The 7,500-nt window shown below is 47.2% G+C and overlaps 1 protein-coding gene across 5 annotated transcripts in view; it reads right to left on the bottom strand.

Annotated features, from left to right (window-relative positions):
* Positions 1 to 7,500, bottom strand: part of Pask (PAS kinase) — a 129,650-nt gene that overhangs the window by 24,689 nt on the left and 97,461 nt on the right. The window lies entirely within an intron of this gene.

Genomic DNA, 7,500 nt, shown 5'->3' on the forward strand with positions numbered 1-7,500 from the left:
CGTTATCGTAACCCGCTCTCGACTGCACTGTGCCTGGCTGCGCCCGCGAAGAGACCTTCCTTCTCTCTCTCTCTCTCTCTCTCTCTCTCTCTCTCTCTCTCTCTCTCTCTCTCTCTCTCTCTCTCTCTCTCTCTCTCTCTCTCTCTCTCTCTCTCTCTCTCTCTCTCTCAATGCCTCCGTCTCCTTCAACAGTCCTTCCCTACCTCTACCTCCCCCCTCCCACTTCTCTTTGTTGCTGTATCCCCCACATATCCTTCTGTCTCTGCCTTCCCCCCCTCCCCCCCCCCTCGTGTGTCCCCCAACCCCCCGCTGACTCACCATCGTTAGGTTTCCGCTCAGAGGTGACAAGCCGCGATGACTTGATTGATTTCTGGCCGATGATCTGATTGTGTGTCACGGTTTCAAACTTCCCGCCTTGGGGACCATTGGGTGTGGGGGTGGGGTGGGTGGGGGTAGGGGATTTCGCAAGCACGGCTCCCTCCCCCTCCCCCTTTTTTTTTATTTCTGTGGTGCTTGCAATTTCCACTCGTCTTCGCCCGCTGGAGATTTTCCATGACGCAATCCGCTTGCCCGAACTCTTTCGCGCACACACGCTAATCATACGTTCTCGCTTACACTTATGCACTCGTAGATCTACTCTCTCTCTCTCTCTCCCTCCCCCCATCTCCCTCTCTCTCCCCTCTCCCCCCCCCCCTCTCTCTCTCTCTCTCTCTCTCTCTCTCTCTCTCTCTCTCTCTCTCTCTCTTTTACACTCTAACTGCCCCCGTGTGTGCGTCTTTCTCCTAGGCTCTCTCCTATATACACACAAACAAATGCACACGCACGATCGCCCGCAAATTCGTCCACAAACTTTCAGACCGAAAATTTGGAAAGTTGAAACCCTCTCCGCGCGAACACACACACGCACACACGCACACGCACACACACACACGGACACACACACACACACGCACGCACACACAGTCACACGTCCGGGACAACCGATGACTAATTGCCGGCAAAATCAGGGAGAAGGGTTCCCAGGGAGACGAACCCGCCTGATCCTTTCACTTTCCGAGAGTCAATCGAGCTGGTCGCCGCTCACACACCGCGCGCGCGAAGAAAACCCCAACCGCAAAAAGGAAAACAAACAAGACACAACGACACACGCCTCCCTCCTCCATCCCTCCCGCTGCAATATAGTGAAGATCCTTCCCTATCCACGCTACTGCCCGGAGACTGCCAAGATCATCTCGAAAAATAATGAGTATGGGTGAGTGTGCGTGTAGGAGTGAGTGAGTGAGTGAGTGAGTGAGTGAGCGAGTGAGTGTGTATCAACATAAGAACTACTGCCATGATGCTAACAGTGACACCCACAACACAAATTCTAATCGAACAGTTCAACGCAAACAGAATCATCAGCACATGCCCTTCAGAACAATTCCGAGGACGTGGGGTCTCAAGTCACATTGAATGCGCACGTGCACACACACGAGCGAAAGAACTCTCACACTCGCACATGCACATGCTTACACGCACATACGTACATACATGCATAAATCTCGCCCCGCCCCCCATGGTGTTCATGCTTACATCTACTCCGTTCCTTCATAAACATGGCCACACTCTTGCATAAAAAAACACGCGGACGCACACACACACGAAGATGAATATATAAACGCACACATAAAGTTATATATATATATATATATATATATATATATATATATATGTATGTATGAATGTATATATATATATATATATATATATATATATTATATATATACACACACACTCACACAGAGGCACATATACTCATAAATATGGAAAAAAATAGATACAAACAGACATATGACGAAAAGAAACAGACACATAGAACAGACAAAAATACCGAAAAACACAGAAACACACAAACATTCATATCACGCTCCCACCCCATCCCACCCCAACTGTCCTCCTCCACTCCCCCCCTACCACGACCCCCCTCCTAACTACCCTCCCACCCCCACCCCCACCCCCCCTGGCAAACCGCGATATTGACTAATAACGGAACTACTTTGCGCGGCGGCGGGTTGGGTGCTTCTGGTTTCCCGCGTCGCCTACCAAAACAATTACTGCGCGCCGAAAGAGACGGTATTGTTCCGCCGCCACCAATGCATTTTCTTTTCCATTGTTTTTTCCTTCTAAAGGCAGGAAAGTAGACGTGGGGGAGATGGAATGTGAAAGAAGAGGGGAATAAAAGAAGGAAGAGGAGGAACTGGAGGCAGAGAAGGAGGGAAGGGAGAGGAGAAGCTGGGGACGGGAGGTGGAAGAGAAATAGAAGGGGGGAGAGGGGAGAGAGAAGATGAGCACAAAGAAAGAAAATAGAAAAACATAAACACGAGAATAAAAAAGGAAACAAAATCAAATGAATTCAATCGAAACTCCCAGGTCTAGGAAAGAACGAAAATATGAAGACGAATATGAAGAAAAAGAAGCTGAAACAAACGAAGAAGATGAAGGAGGAGGAGGAGCAGAAGAAGACGCAGACGAAGACGAAACTCAAACCACATGCTTATGAATCACGAATGCCTTCCCATTGCTTATTTGATTACAAAACAATCCAATAAAGACACCCCTCCTCCTCCTCCTCCTCTTCCTGCCCTCCCCCCCCAAAAAAAAAGACAAAAACAAAACAAAAATGCAATTACGACGACAATAAAAAACAAAATGACGCAACTGAATCTAATTGAAATCATTTAACGGCCAAGGTCGCACGCCCAGAATTCATCTCAATGCATTCGTGGCATGTGCAGAGGCCGCGCCATCGATCTGCTGATGATAACCGAGGTGTGTTTGTGTTTCGGCGAGTGTGTGCGTGTGCGTGTGCGTGTGTGCGTGTGTGCGTGAGTATGAATGAGTGAGTGAGTGAGTGTGTATAAGTGAGTGTGTGTGTGTATAAGTTAATGTGTGTGGGTGAGTGAGTGGGTGGGTGGGTGTGCAGGTGAGTGAGTGTGCAGGTGAGTGAGTGAGTTTGTGTACGAGTGAATGTGGGTACGAGTGTGTGTATGAGTGAATGTGGGTATGAGTGATTGTAAGAGGGAGGAGGAGGTGGAGGAGGAGGAGGGACAGACAGAAGAGAGAGAGAGAGAGAGAGAGAGAGAGAGAGAGAGAGAGAGAGAGAGAGAGAGATGGAGAGATGGAGAGATGGAGAGATAGAGATAGAGATAGAGAGAAAGAAAGAGAGAAAGAGAGAAAGAGAGATAGAGAGAAAGAGAGAAAGAGAGAAAGAGAGATAGAGAGAGACAGACAGAGAGAGAGAGTAACTAGGAAAAAAAAACTCACCCAACTGGCCTTGTTTAAAAATAGGAAAAGGAAGCACCGCGGAGGCCGTCCCCACTCGTAAGATGAGAGACCGAGGAGGCGACGAGCGAAAGGCAGAAGGAAAGCGAGAACGTATTAACAAGGACAATGGCGGCGAACGAGCGAACCGCAGGACGGGCGGCGAGCGAGGAAACGAACGAGGAAACGAACGAACGAGCGAGCGGAGGGCGGCACCGAATTGTCACCTTTAGCGCCAGGGACCCGAGGGCTTACACCGGCGGGGGAAATAAAGAGGGATAGGTAGGCCGCTCCGTGCGCTGACTGACGGGGAGACCGAGAAAGTAATTACGTGCGTGCATACATTCTCCCCCTTTCTCTCGTTCCCTCTCACACCTGCGTGCACACGGACACAGATACGTATACATGTACATACATGCACGCACGCACATCCGCACATACAGACACGCACACACACACACACAACCGCAAACATACACACCCACACACAAACAAACACAAACATACACACGCACACACACAAACACAAACACACACACGCACACACACAGGCACAAACAAACACACACACACACACACAAAACGCAACCAACACAAGCTTTACGGATTAAATTTAGACTTTCGGATCAGAAAACGTTTCCCGGGGCAGAATACCGAGAGCGCGCGCCCTCTGCCCCCCTTCTGCCCATTAGCAAACGCAGGCCATTCTTCCCACCCCCACCCCCACCCCCCGGATGTCATATTTCTAATAAACTCCCAAACTCGAACGAATGGCCTACCGCACGAAGCCCCCCAACCCCCACCCCCCACCCCCCGCCCCCCTTAAACGAACGTGCTTCTTTTTTCCTCCTCCACCGCCACACACACACGCACACACCCACACACACACACACACACATACACACGCGAGAGCATATTCGACATTCTTCATTCTTCCGCTAAGCTTTCACTCTACGAGACTGGGACGGATTTCGGATTCAGCTGATTGGGCCGCGATTGGGGAAAAGATGGCGAGGGTACAAGGACTGCAGTCTGTCTGGGATCTTTATGCCGCGTCCAGTCTCAGTGGAGGGGGAGGGCGAGGGGAAGGGGGAGGGGGGGAGGGGAAGGGGAAGGGGGAGGGGAAGGGGGAGGGGAAGGGAGAGGGAGGGAGAGGGAGAGAGAGAGAGAGGCAGAAGAGAAAAAAAGGAAAGAGGGAAATGGGAAAAAAGAAAGAGAGGGGAAAAAGAAGAGAGGTAAAGGACAGAGATTGAGGAAAAAAAAGGGAAAATACAGGGGAAGAGAGAGAGAGAGAGAGAGAGAGAGAGAGAGAGAGAGAGAGAGAGAGAGAGAGAGAGAGAGAGAGAGAGAGAGAGAGAGAGAGAGAGAGAGAGAGAGAGAGAAAGGAAGAGAGAGGAAAGAGAGAGAGAAAAAAAGAAAGAGGAAAGAGAGGAGAGAGGAAAAAGAAAGATAGAGGAAAAAGAAAGAGAGAGAGCAAAAAGAAAGACAGAGGAGAAAAAAGAAACAGAGAGAGAGAGAGAGAGAGGGAAAAAGAAACAAAGCGAGAAAGAAAGAAAGAAAACAAAGAGAAATAAAATTCACCAGCAACTCGACCGAACAAATCCTTTTCGCTGCAGAAATAAAGTGGTGTTGATGGAAGCAAAATTTCAAGGCCAAAAACAAATCAAGAATGTTATGCTTAACGTCTAAACACAAGAAACCTTTATAAACACATTTTTTTTCCATGAACTCTTACACAATGAAAAGAAATTTGGCGAATCAGACTTCCTGAGTCAGACGGAATAACTATTGTTATGAGTTCCTCTGACGTTACGGATTGCAATGAATAAGGTCATTTTGGTATTTCCTCTCGTGATTTGGGCCCAGGCGTACTTTCTTCGGCAGAGTGGTGGAATATTTCTAGACATTAAAATTGTTCTCCGGTCATAAATGGAAATACACACACACATAAAAAGAAGAAAGAAAAAACATTGGGAAAGCCACTACATCAAAGTTGGCATCGCTAGCAAAAAAATAATAAATAAATAAACAAAATAAAATAAAAAATATTAAAATAAATTAGATAGACAGAAAATAATTTAAACAAAAAGTAATCTCTCTTTCGCTAACGATACCATCATCTTTGGACCAGTGCTGGCAGTTTTGGAGTCGTTCCCCTACCGGATGCGAGTAGCAGTTCTCGTAGGCCTACACAATTTATACGTGAAAGACACTCCAACATGTCTGAAAGTATCAGTATCAGCGGTACTTCCAAAATCTAATCCGCTGAAATTAAAATTGGCACAAAGTCACCATGTCAATATGTGTGTGTGTGTGTGTGTGTGTGTGTGTGTGTGTGTGAGAGAGAGAGAGAGAGAGAGAGAGAGAGAGAGAGAGAGAGAGAGAGAGAGAGAGGGAGAGAGAGACAGAGAGAGAGAGAGAGAGAGAGAGAGAGGAAGGGTAAGAGAGAGAGAAAGAAAGAAAGAAAGATAAAAAAAAAAAAAAAGAGAGACCGAAAAGAAAGAAAAAAAGAAATGAAAAAAAGAAAGAAAAAAAAGAAAAAAAGAGAAAAAAAGAAAAAAAGGAAAGAAAAAAAAAGAGAAAAAGAAAGAAAGAAAGAAAGAGAGAGAGAGAAACCGCAAGCAAGAGCCCCCTCCCCCCCGCATCTCGTCGGACGCATCCCCTCCCTCGCCTTCCGCGAATGTCGACAGCGAACTCGTATCCTACGATCACATTCCTCAAAATAAAGTTGAAACACGAAATCCTTCCAGAATATTCGCCGTTGCTCTGTTTCCTTTGTTTGGGTATTTCCAACGGTGCGAAAGCAGATCTTTCAAACTCGGAAAAAAGACGGGAGAAAGAGAGAGAGAGAGAGAAGGAGAAATGGGGAAAGCGAGAGAGATGAGATTAGAAGAGAGAGAGAGAGAGAGAGAGAGAGAGAGAGAGAGAGAGAGAGAGAGAGAGAGAGAGAGAGAGAGAGAGAGAGAGAGAGGAGAGAGGAGAGAGCGAGCGAGAGAGAGAGAGAGAGAGAGAGATAGAGAAAGAGAGAGAGAGAGAAAGAGAGAGAAGAGAGAACAGAGAGAGAGAAAGAGAGAGAGAAGAAAAAGAGAGAGAAGAAAAAGAGAGAGAAGAAAAAGAAAAAAAGAAAAAAAGAGAAAAAGAAAGAAAAAACAGAAAGAAAGAAAGAGAAAGAGAGAGAAACCGCAAGCAAGAGCCCAACCCCCCCCCCCCCATCTCGTCGGACGCATCCCCTCCCTCGCCTTCCGCGAATGTCGACAGCGAACTCGTATCCTACGATCACATTCCTCAAAATAAAGTTGAAACACGAAATCCTTCCAGAATATTCGCCGTTGCTCTGTTTCCTTTGTTTGTCTATTTCCAACGGTGCGAAAGCGGATCTTTCAAACTCGAAAAAAAGACGGAAGAAAGAGAGAGAGAGAGAGAGAGAAGGAGAAATGGGGAGAGCGAGAGAGATGAGATTAGAAGAGAGGAGAGGGGGGAGAGAGATAGAGATGGAAGAGATAGCAGAGGAAGAGGAAGAGGTAAGAGAGAGAGAGAGAGAGAAGGAGAAATGGGGAAAGGGAGAGAGAAGAGATTAGAAGAGAGGAGAGGGGGGGGGGGAGAGGTAGAAGAGATAACAGAGGAAGAGGAAGAGGTAAAGGAAAGTGAGAGAGAGTTAGAAGAGAAAGCGGAGGAATAGCAAGAGGTGAAAGAGCCGGGGAGAGAAAGAGGAGAAAGAGACGCAAGAGAAAGGGGAGAAAGAGAATCGAGACGAGAAAGCGGGAGAAAAAATTACTCGATAGGAAGAGATAAAGAGCGGAAGTAAGGAAGAGGAAGACAGACTGGCTCAGCATGAAAGAGCAGGACACGGAAAGAAAGTCGGCGGAAGGAATGGAGGAAACGGCAAGAAAAAGAAAAAAGAAAGGAATAGGGGAGACATGGAGGATGCGAGATAAAGGGAGATAGAACATGATAGAGAAATGGGATGAATGGGGCTGAGAAACTGGAGTTGGGGGGGAGATGGCGGAGCGAAGGAGGAAAGAGAAGGAGGAGGAGTAGGACTAGGAGGATGGGATGAGAACGGAAAAAAGGAATAAGGGGGGAGAAGACAGAGGAGGGGACGAGAACAGAAAAAAGAATAATAGGGGGGAAGAGAAAGGAGGGGGAGGGAACATAAAAGGAAGAGGAAGGGAGAAGAGAAACACGAAAAAAAAGAGTAAG

This window comes from Penaeus vannamei, chromosome 37 (genome assembly GCF_042767895.1).
Source record: "Penaeus vannamei isolate JL-2024 chromosome 37, ASM4276789v1, whole genome shotgun sequence".
NCBI lineage: Eukaryota > Metazoa > Arthropoda > Malacostraca > Decapoda > Penaeidae > Penaeus > Penaeus vannamei.